Genomic DNA, 20,364 nt, shown 5'->3' with positions numbered 1-20,364 from the left:
ACCATGTTTACTATGTAATAAGTCTCACTGATTACAATAGGTCTTTTTTTCTGTGCAGGTGTGCTAAGGATCACACCCTAAAGCAGTGGTGGCCAAACTTGGCCCTCCAGCTGTTTTGAGACTACAATTCCCATCATCCCTGACCACTGGTCCTGTTAGCTAAGGATGATGGGAGTTGTAGTCCAAAAACAGCTGGAGGGCCAAGTCTCGCCACCACTGCCCTAAAGCAACCAATTCCTTATCAAGAACTATGGCAGAAATAGATAGGTAGCCGTGCTGGTCTGCCATAGTCAAAACAAAAAAAATTCCTTCCAGTAGCACCTTAAAGACCAACTAAGTTAGTTCTTGGTATGAGCTTTCGTGTGCATGCACACTTCTTCAGATACCAAGAACTAACTTAGTTGGTCTTTAAGGTGCTACTGGAAGGAATTTTGTTTTGTTTTGACTATGGCAGAAATGTGTAATTGGTTTTGTATTGGTATAGTAGAACTGCAGCTTATTTGCATTGCTAGGTTCCATGAAATTAATAGAATTTGTCTCTTATATGACCATAGTGCTTTTCATTTCTTTGTTGTTGTGCATAGTGTTTTCCTTAATAAAGAGCCATTGTGACTCTGTAGTGATGATGCTGATGATGTTAGGAACATAGGAACCTGCCTTATACCAAGTCAGACGATTGTTCTAACTAGCACAGTATTGTTGACACTGAGTGAAAGCAGCTGTCTTGGGTTTTAGGCAGCCTTACCATTGCCAATATTTCCTGGAGATGCTGGGGACTGAATTGGGGACCTTTTGCACACAAAAAATAGATTCTCCACTACTGTCCTACAATCCTGGAATTCCTGATACTGTGGTTGAGAGCAGTGGTGGACCTTGGGGTCTCAAATTTTAGCAGTGCCCTGTGTGATGCCAACCCTTCTCCTGCACATACATCTTGCCTTCCATTCTAGAACATGGTTGTGGCGCCCCCTGCAGCTCCCTAGGCTCTACACTCGGTGCAACTGAACCAGCCGTGCTCCCCTTAATTTGCCTCTACAGAGAAGGTTGAACTAAAAAATAGCAGATCATCAAACACAGAAGTTTATGCTCTAGCATTGATCTCACCTAATGTTCATTTTCTTTTTTCATTTGCAAACATCTAAAAGTGAAAGCAGTCTGCATGAGAGTCAGTAGAATATGAAACTTTTGCATACTACTAAGTGTTTGATTCGACCTGGGAGAAGATCTCATGGCCCAGTTTTGCTGAAACTGGAGAAGTGTGGGGAATTTCTGCTGGGGATTCCAAATCATCTTCAGCCTCACATCAGCCCTGCAAAATTAACAGAAATACTAAAAGAACTACAGGACAGAGCTTGCTGTAGGCTAGTCTCTCTTAAAATAGCCTTTCAACCTGCAGTAGGGATAGTAACAATAAAATCACTGCAGAGGTGTTATATGCTATTTTCTCAGCCAAAACTTTAATGTTGGGATAACATTGCAGGGTTCTCGTATTCTGTTAGCTTGACCCCCAACCTGCAATAGGGTCTAGCACTAGGGTTGTTGTAGTCACCAGGTACATGGCCTGCACTATTGAGCATGAACTACTTAATAGAATTGTCACAGACACTGTCACCCACAAGCCACTGTCCTTTCCAGCGTGCAACATGGAGAATTTGCTTTGGAATTTGCATTAGTGGGTTTACTAAATGAAAACTGAGTTAGAAACAGCAGGAACTCCTCCTTTCATTACTTTGTGTGTGTGAATATTGTGTGAATAATAATAATAATAATAATAATAATAATAGTATTCCGCACATCTGACTAGGTTGCCCCAGTCATTCTGGGCAACTTTCAACATATATAAAAACATAATAAAACATTAAATCTTATTAAGCTTCCCTATACAGGACTGCCTTAAGATGTCTTCTAAAGGTTATATAGGTTATATAGTTATTCATCTCCTTGACATCTGATGGGAGGGTGTTCCACAGGGTGGGCACCACTACCAAGAAGGCTCTCTGCCTGGTTCCCTGTAGCTTCACTTCTGTCAGTGAGGGAACCACAAGAAGGCCCTCAGTGCTGGATCTCAGTGTCTGGACAATGATGGGAGTGGAGACGCTCCTTCAGATATACAGGTCTAATGCTATTTAAGGCTTTATAGGTCAGCACTGAAACTTTGAATTGTCCCTCAGGGGAGACACTCCATCAGGCAAGGCCTCCTTCCACCTGCCTTGCCCCACCCTCTGGCCCTAGGAGTCCTCATAAGGGAGCTGTGCCTAGAGGAAGAACTGTGAGGGGAGAGACTCCATCAGCGTGTAAACCGCCTTGAGTATTGTAAGATAGAAAGGCGGTATACAAATTAAAAATGATGATGATGATGATGAGCCTCTACCACCTGCGTCTCTGCTGCTGGTGCCTCCTCCGCCTGAGCCTCTGCCTCTGCCGCTGGTGCCTCTGCCGCCTGAACCTCTACCACCTGCACCTCTGCTGCTACTGGCAGTGCCTCCGCCGCCTGAATCTCTACCACCTGCGCCTCTGCCACTGGTGCTCCGCTGCCTGAGCCTCTACCCCCTGTGCCTCTGCTGGGGCCTCTGCCGCCTGAATCTCTACCACCTGCACCTCGGCCGCTGGTGCCTCCACCGCCTGAGCCGCTGCCGCTGGTGCATCTGCCGCCTAAGCTGTGAGGGGAGAGACTCCATCAGGCAAGGCCTCCTTCCACCTGCCTTGCCCCACCCTCCAGCCCTGGGTCTCCTCATAAGGGAGCTGTGCCTGCAGGAAGAACTGCGAGGGGAGAGACTTCATCAGGCAAGGCCTCCTTCCACCTGCCTTGCCCCACCCTCCGGCCCTGGGTCTCCTCATAAGGGAGCTGTGCCTGCAGGAAGAACTGCGAGGGGAGAGACTCCATCAGGCAAGGCCTCCTTCCACCTGCCTTTCTCTACCCTCTGCTTCTCAATGTGTATTGTATTGTTTTATGTACTGTGGCTTGCCGTTTTATTGCTTATAGTTTAGATATTATTATAACTGTTGAGTGGATTTCTGTTTAACTTTTATATGTTGTTATTATTTTATAATATTCTAATTATTATTGAATGTTACTTTTTTGATGTAGGCTGCCTATTTTAAAGTTATGTTTTATTATCACATTTTTGTATTGCATTAGATTGTTATAAAATGTACATTTTTTGTTTCTTCAGCATGTAAGCTGCCTTGAGTATTGTAAGATAGAAAGGCGGTATACAAATTAAAAATGATGATGATGATGATGATACTGGGAGCCAATGTAGGTCTTTCAAGACTGGTATTATATGGTCCCAGCCACTGCTCCCAGTCACCAGTCTAGCTGCTGCATTCTGGATTATTTGCAGTGGCGTAGCGTGGGTTGTCAGCACCCGGGGCAAGGCAAGTAATTTGCGTCCCCTAACCCGTGGATTTGCGCCCCCTAACCCATGGATTTGTGCCCCCTAACCCTACCCCCCAGATGTATCGCCCGGTGCGGCCGGCCCCCCCTGCACCCCCCAGGCTACACCACTGATTATTTGTAAACTCCAATTCACCTTCAAAGGTAGCTCCATATAGAGCGCATGAATCTGACCTCTGGAAGTTTGTAAAGAAAAGCCATGTAAACTTACCAAACTATGTTCATTTCAAAAGGGGGTTAGAAAGGGAGAGCGGCTCAGGACAGGATGTTTAAAAGCTCTAACAGCCTATATACCCAGCTTGACTTTGCTGCATGTTTTGTGATTCTTTGAAAACTTCTGCTGAGGCTGTCTCTGGGGCTCTGGCAGGGTCCTGGAACACTCCAGCTTCCTTTCCAAAGCTAGGAAAGCACCAACTAGGTTTTGGTGAGGAGGTGGGAGGTCTATATGTATCTAGGTTTAAATGCTTTGTTCTTGCTTAGAGTTGCTGTTCAGATCTCCTTTAAAAAAACAAAGCAAAGAATTCATTTTTATATAATTATGCAAAGCCAGAAATGAGAAACAAAGCACCAAGGAGAAAATAGGCTTTCAAAAATCTCAAGTGTTTTGCTACAAACACTGGCAGAGAGAGGTGTTAGTGCTAGAGCATGTGTAGTAAACATGTCTTTTTGTCCTGCTTTGTTTTACACTCACACAATTTTGAACACAGCCTTGTCCTTCCAATGAAATAATTTGCATTTGGGACCTTTTTTTTTTTTTACTTACGTACAAATAAAGAGTTGAAATGGCAGTAACTACAATGCATTGCTAATAAATGCACCAGACCTATGTGCTGCTCCATATGCTACATTTTCTACTTGAGTACATGATACTGTCAGATGTGAATGGCATATTCATTTGCCAGTTTTTGTTCAAAATTCTCACAGTTGGTTGCCAGTACTTTCCCTCTGCAGCTCACAAATATTTGAAAGAGGAAATCAACAAATGCACTCCAGCAATAGTGACACCATCCTTGTGTATTTTGGACTCAAGTACATAGAATAATAGAATCTGCGAATCTGAAGAGCATCCCCTCAATTCCTTCGTCCAAGTCGTACACAAATACATTGAACAACAATGGTTTCAGGACAGAACGCTGCAGCACCCCACTTTTTCCCAGCATAACAAGGAATAATTAGAGAGCACTCTTCAGGTTCGGTCAGTCAACCAGCTACATATCCACCAGTTACCTCATTAAGCCCACATTTTGCCAACGTTTTCACAATAATACCATGGGGGATTTTGTCAAAAGCCAGAGCCGTCTTTCCCATTGGTCTTAGTGGTTTGTTGCGCCAGGGCACCAGCCTTTCAGGGGCGCCCTAGCAAGTGGGGGAGCTGCGTGGCTTTGCCGGCAGCCTCCCCTTTCTCTGCATGCCCGCCAGCTGCACCCCGCTAACTATATGGCTGGCGGGCGTGCAGCTTCCTTCCCAAGGCTCCACAGGAAGACAGCAATACCCACAGAGGCTTAGGAAGGAAGCTGCACTTCCCTCCCAAGCCTCTGCATCTGCTAAAGACGGCCCTGCTCCCGGTTGTTGTTGTCCTCCTGCTGCTTCCTGGCGAAAGGTGGCATGCAGCCCTCCCAGGCTGCCTTCTCAGGTGCCCCAATGCCAGAGAGCCTGCCCACCAGCATGTTTTCCTGCTTGATCGCTGCCACCATGCCGGGGATAGGGGTGGTGGGAGGAGGAAGACATTTTCTACAGCCCCCTCCCTTGTTTTGGAGTGGCCGGGGGGGGGGGCGCCGGAGAGATCTTTGCACCACGGTGCCGGATATGCTTAAGACAGCCATGTCAAAAGCCTTACTGAAATCAAGATACACTATGTCCACAGCATTCCTCTGATCCACCATGCTTGTAACTCTATTTAAAACAGAAATGAGATTCCTCTAGCATGGCTTGTTTTTGAGTAATCACAGACCAACAGTTGATTATCTGCTCTAGGACCTGTCCCGGTATTGTCAAGCAGACTGGTCAGGAGTTACCTAGGTCTTCCTTTCCCCCCTGTTTGAATATGGGGAAAAACGTTTTCCTGCCTCCAGTCCGGAGCGACCTTATCCATTCTCCAAGAAATTTCAAAGGTTATAGACAGAGGCTCTGAGATTACATCCACAATGTCCTCCAGTATCCTTGGGTGCAGCTCATCAGGCCCTGTGGTTTGAATTCATTTAAAGTAGCTAGGTTTCCCCTTCACACCTATTTTCCTATCTGCAGCTCCCTCCTTGCATTATTTATTGTGTTATCACCAGGTTGGACACTGCTTTCTTTTTGGGTGAAGACAGAGGCAAAGTAGGCCTTATCTCTGTAATCAAATAGCATTTATCCATCTTCTCAATGTAGAAGACCCACAGGCCGTAAAACCTAAGCATTAGACTTAAGCATGTTGGTTATATGAGGCTAGTTATCTCACATGTATTCTATTTTCCATGCCTAGGTGGAATCTACACACATATAAAAAAATGTTCTGAAAATTGTTTCTTTTTTTAGAAAAAAAGTTTTTTTAAAAATGGCTTTTTAAAATACATTGAATTTTCCATAAGGCTCACCATCGCCATCTAGTGCCACATTTTTTATCACACATAAAACACATTTAAAATGTTTTATTTGCAGCTGTATTGTTGAGTTTCTACTTTCCTTATGCTGCACAGGTTCATCACCTGCACTTTTTGTCCCCAACCCTGACTCTGAAATCTCTGTTTCTTCAAAGGGCACCACCCTCTTATATCTGTTCCCCTAAGCTGTCCTGACAGTTCTCCTTCTCTTTACCTCCTTTTCTCAGTTTTCTTCTTTCTGCTTCCATTTCAAGTCCATACCTTCCTCTTGGCATTTCTGCTCTATCTTTGCACGCTGAGGGGAGAGGTAGGCCCTCCATCCTGACCTTGTTTATTGTCCGGGGGGGGAGGGTCCTGCAAAGATTCCTGGAAGCACATCATTGCTGCATCCTCACACTTCTTTTCTTTTCTTTGAATAGGTTCCTACTTCCTTCAAGCAGTTTAAATTGTATCACTTCTCACATAATTGCTGCATTTCTGGACTCTTCTTGGTGGCGAGGCTGTGGATTCTGACTGGAGACATGTTTATAGAGGCTGTTGTGATGACCTCCTGCAGTTCACCGTTTACTATTACACCACAACTGGGAGAGCCCAGAGGGGAAGTATCCATTTCTGTTGATAGTTTGTTAGAAACTGACGTGAATAGCATCAATTTTCATCCACTGCACCTATCTTCTCTTTCTCCTGCCACATCAAAGAGCAGTTAAAGGGGAGGGGGCTATAGACCTGGCAGTACATACTCAAAAGTGCCCACAAAATGTCAATCATTTGCACAAATGATCAAGCTCCTTTTGAGCAAGCAGAGAAATGTTATGTATCTGTAGTTCCTAAATGCCTGTAGACATTTCCTATCCTGAATAAGTGAGTTCCCTGCAGGGATAGAATCTGAGACCAGTGTTCTGCAGTGAGGAGATAAGAATGTGAGACAGTTGGCAGTTTGAATTTGAAGAGAATCAGAGGGAGAGTGAAAGAAGCAATGAGAGCTGTGGGTTTGCTAAAGCATCCTGGCGTTCTTTGTAGGACCTAATGCAAAATTAACAGCTATGCTGGCTGCCATAGTCCAGTGTGCACAAATTTTACAAAGACTACAGTGGTACCTCGGGTTAAGAACTTAATTTGTTTTGGAGGTCCGTTCTTAACCTGAAACTATTCTTAACCTGAAGCACCACTTTAGCTAATGGGGCCTCCCGCTGCTGCTGCGCCGCTGGAGCACAATTTCTGTTCTCATCCTGAAGCAAAGTTCTTAACCTGAGGTAATATTTCTGGGTTAGCGGAGTCTGTAACCTGAAGTGTATGCAACCTGAAGCGAATGTAACCCAAGGTACCACTGTACAACTCTCCAGAACTCCCTCATCTAAAACAATTTAAAGTCCATAGTGCTACCCCTGGATATTTTCCACTACATATACCTGAAGGAAAACTCAGTTCTTCAGTTAGTGAAAACCAGTTGTACTCTAAATCATTTTAAACCCTGATTCTGTGAAGTGTCACATTTGACACTAATAATGTCTTGCAGTCTTAATTTTTCCTGGGGAATATCTACTTTTTCTGTATATCTGAATGCAAACCAATACAGATTTTTCTTTGTATGATGTTTGGAGTCCATATATTAGTTGTAAGTTCAAGGCACAAATGCAGTAAATGAGGCTGGAAAATATACTTCATGGATATAAGAACAACCAGGCCCATTACTAGGTGCAAGCACTCTGGAATATCATGCAAATTGGGATTTCCATGAGAATCAGTGAGGTTGCTGGCATGACTAAAGACTACAACACTTGAGCACGTAGAAATGTCTTCAGTGGAAGTGGTCGGATATTGAAAGTCAAGATTATGCTACGCACTTGACAGGCTCTAGAATGAAAGGGTTAGAGCTTGCACAATTTTCATTTAAATATCAGTAAATACACAGTACTGTTAGGTGGTCATCCTTTAAACCTATTTTACACATCCTCTCTTTCTATGCAAATCATGCTATAATTGATCATTTTGCATTTCAAATTATATTATCACACATTTTCTTTTCTTTTTCTTGTTTAGTACTAAGGGCAAAGCAGCACATTCTGCTTAATGTATAGCATACAGGCACATCTCCAGACTTTATTTAATTCATTACAGCTGCAGGGAGGAGAATTTTGTATCTCGTCTGCCCTCTGGTACTATCAGTATGAAAATCAGGGTCACTGCACAGTTAGGACACTTAAGGAGATGGTTTCCATTGGTGTCTAGGCTTCCTATCCAAGTTGGAGGGGCGAGCAGGTCAATCCTGATTGTGGATGGGGGTGGGAAAGGGATAAACCTTCTCTCCCCGTGGGCTGCAGGCCAGATAACAATCTGGCTGTAGGTCAGAAAACATTCACCTTTTCACATCTGTAATTAAAGGAAATGTGGAGACATAGCTGCATACTGTGCATTAAGCTTAATAGCATGAAGATTGGCCCTGGCAGGTCATTATTTTGGAAGAGCAACTACTACACATCTCCATTTCAAATTTGATTTGATTTTGTTTTATTTGCAATGGGCTTGTTCTATAGCTATGGCTGCCCCCTTGTTACAAATCATCAGGAACTGGCATATAGTGTTGTCCATATCATTTTCTCTTGCATTTTCTTCTGTTCCCTGTGCCTAAAATTCTGCTGTAAAATCCATACTGCTACAAAAGTATGGAGTTTCCCCATCTTTAACTACACTGATATAGCGGTTTGGGGCTTCTGCTGAAGCAACAGAGTACTTGTGAATGAGGAAAGCCCCTTTTCATTATGCTGGTGTGTGATTTTGCTTTGGATTAGTAAATTTTGGCAGTCAAAAGCATGTCCAAAAAGATGTGAAATTAGACAAGATCAATACCAGCATTTGAATGGTGGACGTGGATAAATTTTTTGAAAAAGAATTTGGTGTGGCTATGTGCTTTCAAGAAACTATCTTTTTAAATCCTTCAATCCTGTCAATGTTGGGTTGGGCCCTCAGCATGCTACAAGGGCTTTGAGGTTGGTCACCAGGCTTTCTGCACTTTGTGTTGGAGATAATGCAATACAAGAAAGTCAGGACCAAACTACGCAAGACACATAGGGTTGTATCCAGCTAAATCATTGTGCACATGGAACAATTTATGCAAGTGTAATGGAACTTCCTCTTCCTTCATTTGCTCTGGGGGTCCTCCAGCCCTTTGGCACAGATTTGAGGGTGAGCAGAGAGGTTGGGGAAATGGAAGGGAAGTTCTGTTTCATTTTCAGAGGTTCTCCTGTGCATGCAGTGACTTAGTTGGATACAACTTATAGTGTCCTGATGGGGGAACTGCGGCAGGAGGGTTATTTACTGAAATGTAGCAGAGACATCACCTTGCCAACAAAGGTCTGCATAGTTAAAGCTATAGTTTTCCCAGTAGTGATGTATAGAAGTGAGAGCTGGACCATAAAGAAGGCTGATCGCCAAAGAATTGATGCTTTTGAATTATGGTGCTGGAGGAGACTCTTGAGAGTCCCATGGACTGCAAGAAGATCGAATGTATCCATTCTTAAGGAAATCAGTGCTCACTGGAAGGACAGATCCTGAAGCTGAGGCTCCAATACTTTGACCACCTCATGAGAAGAGAAGACTCCCTGGAAAAGACTCTGATGTTGGGAAAGATTGAGGGCACAAGGAGAAGGGGACGACAGAGGACGAGATGGTTGGATAGTGTTCTCGAAGCTACCAGCATGAGTTTGACCAAACTGCGGAAGGCAGTGGAAGACAGGAGTGCCTGGCGTGCTCTGGTCCATGGGGTCACAAAGAGTTGGACACGACTAAACGACTAAACAACAACACAAGCCACTGGAAACTCCGAATTTGATTGCAGCAGCAGCAGCAGCAGTGTGTGTTTAGGCTTTAGCTGCTCTGTGTGTAAGTTTAGCTGCTCTGGGAGGCTTTTGAGACCTAAAGAGCAGGATACAAATATTCCAAATGAATTGATACATTCCCCCCCAAGCAAAATCATACTCCCAGCTGATTTTCTCCCAGCAGGAGAAAAGAGACATCTTGTTGAGTTGTGCCCTCTCACCATCAGAGCATGGAGCTCTAAGAAAGAGACAGATGAAATTATCTTACTGTATCCTCTTTCTGTGTGTTTTTAAGTGTTTTAGCCAGTACTATACGCACAGATGCTTGGTTAAATTATTTTAGTAGAAAATATTCTGCAGTCATTTTTCAATTTCTGTATCTTGAAGAAGGGAAGGGAGGAAATGTTCCTTCATTCACTTCCTACAGGATGAATTCATGTAAATATAATTATTCTTATCATCATCTTAGGGAAGGAAGTGGTGCACAGTACAAAAACAATATGTGATTAAGTATTCTAGTTTATCTCCTATATGGTCAGCTACGTACTGCAGTGGCTAATTGTTCTTCCTTTCTCCAATGGAGCAGTCTAGCACAAGAATACAACATTCTCACATAAACGTGCTATGTTCCATATTTCCTTGTGGGTTTTGGATGAAGAAGTCCTTTTACTTTTGAAATGGAAACAAAGCTCCACATTAGCAAACTTGCAAATGTTCTGAGTTTATCAGCTAATTTTACAGTGCTGGCAATTGTTTTTGTAGCATTCCTGTTATTAACAATAACAACCTCTGCACAGTGCACTTCCAGAGGTATTAATGAGTGGGGTTAATGGCCTGAAGCAAAACCAGCCACTCATGAATCCCCCAGAAATGCCCTGCATTTTGGTCATTATTGCTTCATTACAACATAAAACTAATCAGAAGCAATTACAGTATGTTGGAATCGTTCATCCAACATTAACCCCTTCAAGCTGGCAACTACTGTATCCTTCGCTGTTTAAGAGTCTAACATAAGTAATTTTGAAACACTTGCCTCAAGTGCATTATGAGAGGCACTACTTAGCTACTGGTGATGCTGATACTGTATTTATGTAATATGTGGTATTTTTCTAGCTAAAAGCTTTCCTATTTCTTACTTTAAAGGTACTATGCACATTTGGATGGATGATTATTTTCTATTGTTCTTAGGTGGCATACAATTGAAAAAAATGCTGCATAATTTTCAATGTAATGCATTCTTTCAAATTGCATATTGACCATCATTACTTTGTGATTGTACTCACCAGTATGGAAAACCATCACCTCATGGCAGCCATTTTGTGCTGGTATCCTTGCACTTTTATCGAGAGATGAGTACTGGCACATCTCTTTTTAACAACAGTGTTGATGAATAAGATTTTACAGCAGGGATGGGGTACCTGTGACTCTCCAGATGTTGTTGGACTCCAACTCCCATCAGTCTCTCAGCTAGCACAAACAACAGTCAAGGAAAGCTGTAGCCCAACATCTGGAGGGCCACAGGTTCCCCATCTCTGTTCTCTAGGATAAAATCTGCTTTATGAGATGAAGCGTGAAGTAGACTCAATATACCGGGATAAAGAGTTTTTTTTTTTAAAAAATTAAAATGGCTGACACAGTGGTGTCAAAAAACCAAGAATACACAAGAAAGGGTATTATTTCCATGCAAAACACAAATGAATTCAAAGCACAAATGATTCAGTGTGGTCCAGTCCCAACTAACAAAGGAGAAGGGATATTTACACAAAACAAAAGTAGAAGCCTGATGGCACATCAACAGTATTTAGTTTATTGGGCTCAAAAGTTTCCAAGTGATGGTTCTTTCATCAGAGGAACTGTGGCTGGAACTCTTAAGAACACTTGCTAGAGAGTAAGCCCTATTTAAGTTCAATGGCATTTACGTAAATATGCAAATATGTGCATTGTTCAGTCTGTGTTATTCGTTGCAAGTATATAATCTGACAAAGAATCTCAATTCAAAAAGTGTTGCTTCCAATAAACTCCCAACAGATTGCACCTTCGAGGCTTCTTCTGATGATCTTCACGTCTAGAACCACTTGTCAGAAATCAGCATAATAAGCATACTAAATGAGACAATTACTCTCTATAGAGAGAAACCCACTACCCATTTTTCTTATTCCTGGAATGGAAGATCTTTTCATAACTGGAATGAAAACTTTGGAGTCAACCCTGTAATTGTGGAATAGAAGAGTAGAACATATTAGGGATCAAAGGGGATTAAAGGCATGATCCTGTGAACCAGTTCACAAGATAGCAAACTGATGAAACAATTATTAACTGACAATTTCACCTGCTTCCTAAGCATTCGTGAGCCCTAGATTTTCATACATAATACAAAATGCAATTGTTTAGTGTTCCTGTCATGCAAATCCCATAGACATGGTTGAGAATTATACAGAAGTGGTGCTTACTAAATTTTGCCAACAGCTGTGAAGCAGGGATGCTGATCTATTCAGATAATAATCTTTTGGCTGCTTTTTCCTAAACCGAAATCTAAAAATAGCATAATTATTTGAAAAGCATCATTTCCAACGAATAGGGAAGACATGAAATCCCCAAAGCTATACTCTGTGCAGCCCCTATTCATTTCCATTCAGATTTTGATTGATTGTGCCCTTATTTTACTTTGCCTGCACAAAGGAAATTGTAGGGAGTCTGTTATTTCTCCTAATGGAAATAAGAGTGTCAAAGTTAGCAGCAGTAAAAATTTACTGCATGTGATTCTGTAAACTTATTACAGGTTTTCAAAGTCCCTTGGAGGGTGGTAGACAATTGCAACCACTGTCAAAACCAACAGCTCCTTTTTGTTTGTCTACAGAGTGCTGACGTGTTCAGAGATTCAGTGAACAAACAACTTACTCTGTGAACAGCTGAAGCAAGCTGTGTCAACAAGCCAGAATATGAATTATTGCATTCTGCTGCTTCTATTAAAGCAAAAGGAGGGAGTGCATGATTACAGTCTAGAATATGTGCTTAGGAAAAGAGTAATGGTAGCTCTTCAACATTAGTTTTTGATAGAAAACATCTGTTTCTTTTTCTAATTCCTTAACAGACACTTGGAAATATGCCCCAATGGGATTACTCTGAACCAGGTCACTGATGCACTTCTTATGTAGTACCTGAACCTCTGAGAAATCTTTTTCTTTTTTAACCCTCCATTTTTGAACACTGTGATGTTTATTCCAGAACTGTTGGTTCCAATCTCACTGCAAAGGAAAGAATTTTGTTTACTATATCATGATCACAATATCCTTTCTTTTTTGAAAAGCACTTTATCTCCCTTTTCAAAATAACTGAAATAATTTGCCCTGAATCTTGATGCCGGGAGCGAGTTGAGAATTCACAATGCACCAAAATGCATCAGTGTACCAATTTAAATACTTGAAGGCTGGGACAAACCCCATTAAGGACAAACCCTACCCTCTGATTTTCCTCAATTTTAGCCAAATTGTCTTCTCCCATTTTTTAAAAAAGCAATAAGGGGATGTGCTTGCTTTGTTTGCTGCTGTCATTTCTAAACTGCACTGATAATAAACTAACTTCAGCATGGGGAAAATGTTTCCATGACTTTCGTCCTTATTTTGAAGTCTAAGTTGCAATTTTAAGATTCACATTTGGTCTGCTGAGCCATTGAAAATTATTGTCCTCACCGCATATACATAATAATTTGCCTATCTAGGAAGGCCACATAAAATGTTTTATCTATTGTGGTTAACACAGCAGGATGTCTACTGCACCACTAAGGACCAATTCTCACTATCGGTTTTGTTTTTCCTTTTCTTATGATGCCTTCTTGGATGAAAGTGTGCTATAAGACTAGGGAAGGACATACAGTACCATTCTAAGATTCCTAAGCATTAAAACTCTAGAGACCATTTAGAAACTGCTGGTGTGCTATTCCCATTTTTCGATACCATTAATTGGCCTGCTTCAAACATTACTATAGCTTGTGCTTCTGGCAGCTACTTACTCTATTGTTATAGATATGTTTTAGGTTTTGTACAGCCAAAGGATATGGATCAAATTCTTGGACTATGACATCTAACTGTTCATTCCTTGACTCATCCTGCCTGATAAAGGTACACTTTGATTAAAAACACACCCTGGATTCTAGGAACAGCCAGAGTAGTGGGGGGGAACCGCAAACACACATTCCCAACCCCAGCATTGCTGCTGCTTGCCTGGTTGGGGCTGGAGTGGGCAGCTGGAGGCTGCACAGCTATCCCACTGGAGCCAATCTGCTGCTTTCAGTTTGATAAGATAAAGTTGTCTGTTGAGTATTAAATTTAATAATTAGAGGCAGACCTGGTCACAGTCCTCTAAGCCTGATATCAAGACTGAATTACTGTAATATTCAGCCAGTACAAAATGCAGTGGCAAAAATTCTGACCGGAACCAGGTATTTGCATCAGAAAACTAGTGTAGAATCTTGATATCTATTTGTCTTTTTCTTCCTATGTAACAATACATGTCTACTATGGTTAGCTGGGGATGCCCTCCTGTACAGCCATCCTTCATCAGAGTTGCGTTTAGTGGGGAACAGATGAAAGGTTATTTTTAGTGTAGTACCCTAGGAGATCAATGTGGCTGCATCCCTAATGATCTGATCCCTTCTGAAAACATTTTTGGCAATCTGGCTTCTGTCTGCCTGCTGTTTGAACTCACTCTGCTGGGCTTTGTCTTCTCTGTGTTTAATCTACTGTTATTTTGTGGTTTTATACAGTTTTTATTGTTCTTTTGCTTTTAATCGTTAATGCTGACCCATCGTAGGCATTAGTCAAGAAGAGGAAAGGTGGGGCCTACATTTTAAAATAAAACAAATAAACAAACAAAAGATATAATGAAACGGATGGTCCACAATATTAGAATGTGTGAGAATCTTTTCTGTTGAAGTGTACCCAAAATTAGCTTGCTCAGTGTGCCAGTAGCAGCAGGGTCAGCATTGATGATGTTCTGTTGAAAGTTTGCCTTGACATCCCCTCCTGATGCTTGTACACACACTAAGAGCAACTGCACAAGGGGAATTCTCTAGATCTTTGAATACTACGACAAGAAAAGTCCATTTCTGTACCCTAGGGAGACCTCAGAAAGTCATTAAAATGAAAGCTACTAGGCACCTGAGTGGAAGACAGACATGTGGGTAATCCAAAAAGAGATATGGATTTGGAACAATATCTTGTTATCTCAGAATGTTTCCAAGACAACAATAGGAAGGACACTGAGAAAGTCATCAAATAAAACTTTGTAAAATGTGACTTTTTCACATTCTAGAGTAGTTTTATGCTGGATACCAATTTAACATGGTGGAATGTACTTATAAGTGAACGTGCTTAACATTTGGCTGCTAATATTCACAATTGAATCAGCAATAATATATCTCATGAGTATTCCCCTCCCAAAAAAGCTCTTTTTCCCTTTTCAGGAAACAAAAATACAAGATCTATTGCAACAAACTCAGTTGCTATAGAAGCTATCCTAAGAAGCCCAAGTTTAGCTGTTATCAAAACTTATTTTGTTGTTTATTTTGGATGAACTTGAAATATGCTAAATATCCATGGGAATCATTTTTTTGCTATAGAGCAAAAGTCACTTGCAAGTAGAGGACAACCTTTGATAAAACTTAAGTTCAGAGTATTTTATAATAGCTACAGACTTTCAGTCTACAGCAGTTCTTTATTATTTGATTTTTCCTTAAACTATAGGAACACAATCCAGCTAAACTCAGACATGTTTAAGCTCCATTGATTGCAATGAAGGCATTAGGTAAATACTTAAATTTCTCCCATCAGAATCAATGAGATCTAATAATTGCTTTATCACCTAGATATTTTAATTAGTTTTAAAACATGTTTAGCAGCTATTCCTATTTATAAACTAAAAATCTATATCTAATCTATTGTTACGCATACAGAGAGAGCTGGTATGTGTGGGACTTAAATGTTCCAACTTAACAGGATAGAGAAGCAGTATTCTATACCAGATTCTGTTTGTTTCATTCCTTTGCCAGGCACATTGCATTCAAGGTAATAAAACAGCATTCCCCTTCCCTGATGAGGTCCTAGTTAACATAGAATACTATATTTGATCTGCTTCAAAGGTATGCAGATATCTTCCCTTTATTTTCAAACACCCCTCCCTCTGCCCTGGTACATCTCAACTGCCCTCATAATGTCCAGTGTCTTCGATAGCCAGTTTTCCCAAACAGGACCTGCACTTGCAGGATTCTTGATTGCCTCCTCCTATTAAATATTTTGTACAAACTGCTGCATATTATAGCTCATAGACCACATGACTGCAGATCGGTGGTGTTAGGTGTAGAGGGCAATGTGCACTTGAACACTGTTCAGGATGCATTGAAGTATCCTGCCCACATATTGTGTTCTTTTCTCCATAGCTTCTAGCATGGCAGGAGTGGAAGCAGAGGCACCGGTTGGCTTAGACCTCAATGATCCTTGGATGCTGGGAATGATATTCCCCTTCCCTCAAAACTGTGTGAGTTTTAGAAATTCCACATCTTGGTTGGGAGGTGAAATCTTGTAGTTTACAATTCTTCATCCAAGGGTTGGACTAGATGACCCTTGGGTCCCTTCCAACTCTATGATTTATCTTGCTCACTTGAGGAAAAAACCGCACCGTAACTGCAAGGAGTCTGCTAGGGAAGACTGCAGGCATCTCTCTAATTTACTATTTCTATACAAAGAGGCAGAGTGGCTGCTGGCAACTTAATTCCAGGATTTTGGCATGAGACTGGGGCGACCTAGCTGGATGGGCAATAATAAAATTAGTAGTAGTATTATTTAGCTCCATTCCAATCTGAGTTCAGGCCCAGTTTTGGGATTCAAACTGTCTTGGTTACCTTGGTAGATTACATGTGCCAGAAAGAATGTTTGAGAGAATTTAACGACAACAACACTTACATATGCCAGGAACTAGACAGGGAACAAATATCCCTGTTGGTTCTGCTGGACCACTCAATGGACTTCAACACAATCTGTTACAGAGTCCTTCAGGAGATATGGCTCTATGTGGTGGATCTTCCCAGGCAATGTCTGGCCATTCTGACACCCATGCTTTTTAATACCTACAGGCTGTGCCTGTATCCAGCCTTGCTCCTGCATGCCTAGGTGGCTGCAGTGGCTAAGGGACCATTGCCCAGATTCAGCTGTTGCATGATTGCATTATAAAAGTGGGAGGCATTTTCATTTGTTTGGACAGGGCTGGCTCTGCCCTTGTTTTGCATTATCTTGCACCACAGAAACGGCAGGGTGAAGAATCATCGGTCAAGGAAAAGAGGACAGAATCCTTCTTGTTCTAAACCTAAAGCCACTCAACCAGGCTGCCACCTGTACCAAAAAGCTTGCATCATGCTGGCCACATATATAACTGGACTATAAATAATGATCAATATCTTACAAAGCACCAAAAAGGCCACTTGAGTCACAAACAATAGAAACTATATTAAATATGGTTTATGGATTACCTTCAGACATGGACACCATGATGCAAGTATTGTGGCAGTAGTGGTGGGAAAAAATACATCCCCAAAAGATAAGATATTCATAGTTACAAATAATATATTTTTCCCATTTGCAGACAATATTCCTGAGTGAATCTGAAAGAATTTTCATTGTGGAATCTCTGTAATGACATACAGCAATGAGATAAACCTATGGGATATCCTCTCTCCAATTATACAGGAGCAATAACATTGGTAGCTTCAGTTACATCATAAAGGGACATATGAGGGTTAATTAGTAATAAAGTTAAGCAACAGAAGTAGATCTCAATGAATTTTTATAATTTTAGGCTTTGTGAGATGAAGCCAAAAGGCTCAGTTCATGAAACAGTGATTCATGGCTAATAAGGGCAAATGCCTTAGGGAGATGAATATATGCTAGCCCAACATATTGACCTTTGCAAAGGCATAGCAATTTAATTATCTACTTTGAAAAGCACAATTATAGAACAATTCAAAACCTGATTTATAGCCACTTACTTTATTCTTATAAATAAAAGTAAATAGGCCAAGGAAGTAAGGAAAAACTTTCTCTAGCAGCTTTTAAATGTTTCCCTCTTATTTTGTGATTGGATTGATGCTGCTCTCTCATTTCCATATGAAATGTATGTGTATTTGTGGTATATCCACCATCACTGTATTTCTAGCTTAGTCATCAGTAAGTGGTGTGTTTGCTTGTCAGATAGTTGGGTACAGTGCAGCCCTCCATCTTAATTTGCCTAGAGTCTTCTATGCATATAAATTAGTATATGGAAATATGTGTCATTGACTTGTGCCTCAAGTCCTTTGAGTACCTAGCAATATCCCAGCTACATCTAAATAGTACACTAAACAAAAATGGCAATTGCCCAGTTTCTAAGTGTTAGATCTATACTCTTTTATCTGGGCACACCCTCCAGATTGGGACGTACTGTAAACCTTAGAAGTGCTTTGGGGCTTCCTTGGCCTTCTGTGCAATTTGGTTTCCAGCTGCCTTTTTTCATCAATCCATATGGGTCCTTCATAGATAGATAGATAGATAGATAGATAGATAGATAGATAGATAGATAGATAGATAGACAGACAGACAGACAGACAGACAGACATATAGATAGATGATAGATAAAAGTATTGCAGCATTCCAGTTGCCAATTGTTGTTATTTTGTCATCACATGTTGGAATATAGTGCTGTAAGCACAATGAAGAAACAGAATTCTTTTTATTCTACAGAATCATTTTAAATATTCCTTTAACACTCCTGACTGGACCGCAAATTGGAACAAAAGAAATAGAGAAAAATATTAAATAGCTTCAGTGGAACATTTTCACTCTTGAGTGATTAGGTTGTTACAAATAAACTGGTTTATAATCACTTTCAATAACAAAATCAATCATCCTACTCTTCAATTAATTCTGCATAAGTAAATAATCTTCTCTTTTCTTTCAAGTGAGACCCTTCTACACTCTAAATGTATGTTAGTCTGAAGACCATTTGTCTTGCTTGCTTCTTCTCTGTTGTATACCCCTTCTTCATTTGATGTTCTTTTTTATAGAAAACATGTGTACATAATGAGATTCATAAAAAATGCATACCACATTTAAAAACATTAAAATAAAATAAAATGATTAAGCTTTTATTTATGTACACACAAAAAACCTTTTCCAAGGTAAAGGTACAATCGGTGATGGCCTTGTTCTAACTGAGATCCTCCTGGCATATTTGTAAGGCACAAATATATTGATATAATCATGGGCATTGAACTAATTATCACAAAATACTGAATTAATATTGGATGAGAAAGGCACTGTAACATTTCTTAATGCTACATTTCCCTCTTCAAGTTATCCTATTGTCAATCAACTGAGATTGAAGACAGACATAACATTTGTAGTGGTGTGAAGCTGGGCTGGAATCAATTGCACCATGTTTAATTCACATATAGCACTCTCTTGCCAGTGTCAAGCTCCAAAGAAATGGACTGCAGAAACAGGCTATGGTCTGCCTTCCTCATTTTCTGAGCTCCCAGAGCAGTTTTGCACAGGGGACAAACTTCTAGGGGGACAAACTTCAACAGTTTTGTTTCCATATTGAATATTGGCCATGCTTGCCCATATGTTGGGCATGAGCATTATGAAGAACTAAAAATCCACATTTAGTTGAGAAACCAAACATATTACACTGTGACCTTCTTGGCTGAAACAGCATTTAACATATCTGTTATGCAAATAGTGAAGCTGCTACTTCTGTCTTAATATTCCATCTGTCTTCATATCTTTATATGATATTCAGTGCCATGGACCTTCAGAATAATCTCTCAGGGAAACCATATCATTGATATGGAGGTCTCTATTATAACATTCCCAGCAAGTTCGCACTCCTGTCTCAGCAACATCTACACTGGCTTGGTCATGTTCACGGAATGGAAGATGGCAGGGTCCTCAAGGATGTGCTCTATGGAAAGATGACTTCAGACACTAGGTCCATTAGCAGACCAGCTCTGCATTACAAAGATTGGCAAGGTTGGCAACATTAATCCTGCTGTGTGGGAATCCCTTGCAGACGACGGCAGCATCTGCAGACAGTCAGGTTAGGTAGCCACAGCAGTGATCAGAGGAGGGATGACCACTAGGAGGAGCGCAGAAAGAGGAAACGTCATCTGCCCCAGCTGCAACAAAACATGTCTCTTCTGTATTGGTCTCTACAGCCACAGCAGGTGCCGCAACATTCCAATGGTTTGGCTTCACCCCTGAAGGGGGACTCTTTCATTGTCTCCCGAGACAGACAGATGTCAACAGCAATACAACTGATGCCCATTCCATTAACCTCAGTGGGACTAGCATAGGGTTGCTATATTTCAAAAAGTAAAAACCAGGACACCCCAAAAATTGTTGAGCTTTTTTAAAGGAAATAGACAAAACACATACCATTTTCTCTGTTCAGCACCATTAAGCACCATTGTCAAAATGGCAGCACCCATGCACATATGAGAAGTATCATCAGGCTTGGAGAAACCCTAAAGTTTGGAGAAGTACAA

The 20,364-nt window shown here is 41.1% G+C and overlaps 1 protein-coding gene and 1 long non-coding RNA gene across 4 annotated transcripts in view; both read left to right on the top strand.

The window, feature by feature from the left end:
- The window catches only part of LOC310843811 (uncharacterized protein), a 171,885-nt gene that overhangs the window by 132,686 nt on the left and 18,835 nt on the right, over nt 1-20,364 (top strand). Inside the window, exon 3 of one of the 3 annotated variants that reach the window (XR_014563652.1) lies at nt 1,887-2,385. The exons of 1 other annotated variant lie outside the window; for it this stretch is intronic. The gene's annotated coding sequence lies outside the window, so the exon portion shown is untranslated. Of the gene's footprint in view, nt 1-1,886; nt 2,386-16,920; nt 17,020-20,364 lie in introns of those variants that run through there. One more of the 3 variants, XM_083737577.1, reaches the window with a different exon arrangement.
- Nucleotides 9,553-14,695, top strand: LOC310842755. Its single transcript, XR_014563340.1, has 2 exons — nt 9,553-13,666; nt 13,705-14,695. It is a non-coding gene; the product is annotated as an uncharacterized lncRNA (long non-coding RNA).

This window comes from Podarcis gaigeae, assembly GCF_964106915.1.
Source record: "Podarcis gaigeae genome assembly, chromosome: 4".
NCBI lineage: Eukaryota > Metazoa > Chordata > Lepidosauria > Squamata > Lacertidae > Podarcis > Podarcis gaigeae.
The sequence above is the reverse complement of the archived record's forward strand: the minus strand, read 5'-3'. Positions and strand labels throughout refer to the sequence as shown.